The sequence below is a fragment of the Canis lupus genome, chromosome 29 (genome assembly GCF_003254725.2).
Source record: "Canis lupus dingo isolate Sandy chromosome 29, ASM325472v2, whole genome shotgun sequence".
NCBI classification, from domain to species: Eukaryota; Metazoa; Chordata; class Mammalia; order Carnivora; family Canidae; genus Canis; species Canis lupus.
In genome coordinates this window covers 29,417,306-29,419,047 of record NC_064271.1, presented here as the reverse complement: position 1 = coordinate 29,419,047, position 1,742 = coordinate 29,417,306, and positions in this window count along the sequence as shown.

The window sequence follows — 1,742 nt, the reverse complement described above, 5'->3', positions numbered from 1 at the left end:
TGAGGCTTGACATATTTTCAAATGTATAACCTATTTTATTTCCTCTTCATGTATGATTGTTATTTGTATTATTCACAGATGTTGTTTAGTAATTATGGGGGTTATTCAATGTATTCCTTTATATTTTTTTTATATATATTTTCTATTATATAATCTCACACCTGCAATCAAAGCAAATTTTATTTCCTTTTAAACAATACCTAGATCTCCTCTTTCTAGTTAATGTCCTATTTTACTTAAAAGATTTCATAAAAAATTATTAAAGAATAATAATTAGCTTGTTTCCAGACTCTAAAACAAATGACTCCAGTGAGCCACTGTTAAGTATAATACAGATTTTTGGTTAAATATAGGCATTATGTATTATTTCAATATCCTATTCCTGGTTTTCTAACAGTCTTCAATTTCTAAATCATCAGGAATGAATATTATATTGAGAGTATCTTCTTAAACGATGAAACAAGATGCATGTTTAAAATCTCTTAATGTAATAATTATATGTGTGTACACGTACATAGTCATTATATTTTAGCCAAATGAACTATATTTATATTTGAATTTTCCTGGGTTAAACTCTGCTTGGTCGAGATGGCTGATTACTTTTAGGAAATTTTTACTTTTCTCATATATCATTTAGGATTTTCTCGTTTATATTCATTAAGGAAGATGCATAACATATCCATGTGTTTTCCATTTTTAGGTATTAGAAATATATTCCTTTTTAAAATTTTCATCATATTGAAGACATATTCTAATGTTTGCCAGTTGGAAAGGTGGATGTGTTCTCACAAATTCCCCAATAGCATCATTTTCCCACATACCTCAAGTCATCTTTCAAATATTAAACAAAAAAGATAATTTGGGGCAACCCAGGTGGCTCAGCGGTTTAGCGCCACCTTCAGCGTAGGGCCTGATCCTGGAGACCTGGGATCAAGTCCCGCGTCGGGCTCCCTGCATGGAGCCTGCTTCTCCCTCTGCCTGTGTCTCTGCCTCTCTCTCTCTCTCTCTCTGTGTCTCTTATGAATGAATAAATAAAATCTTAAAAAAAAAAAAGGATAATTTGATGGTCACAGCTCAAAGTCACAGTACCTAGTTCTGCCTTCAGGATTTGGTCTTGTTCCCATACTTTAATTCCCTGATCATGGGGCACCAAATATTTTCCTGAAAAAAATGGAAGATCTTTTGTGAAGGGGAGTGGCTAAAGTCATGAAAATCTGCAGTTCTTAGAGGGCCCAATTCTGACATCATAGTTCAAGACAGAGGGCTATAGTTCTCTGCCTTTTTATCACTGAGCTGTTTCTTTACTAGGAGTGGTAGCAATGCAGGTGGAAGCAATAAAAGGCAATAAAGCACGCACTGGGGAAAGTAGAAACCTGTAAAGCTTCACATGAATGTCCAAGAGTAGGAGTGTCCATGTAATTTATTGTTCAAACCATGCAATTATATAAGTGACAGAGAATTTGAAAATAATTAAAAGTATATAATTTTGAAATATTACTTATTAAATATCCTATAAAATAGTCCTGAATCAAAAACTATTTTCAAAACCAAAATTCTCTCTAAAAGTATATATCCATGTACAATAAGGCAATTTTTAAAAAATATACTATCTGAATATTAACAATTAAAATAAGCAAAACAGGGATCCCTGGGTGGCGCAGCGGTTTAGCGCCTGCCTTTGGCCCAGGGCGCGATCCTGGAGACCCGGGATCGAATCCCGCGTCAGGCTCCAGGTGCATGGA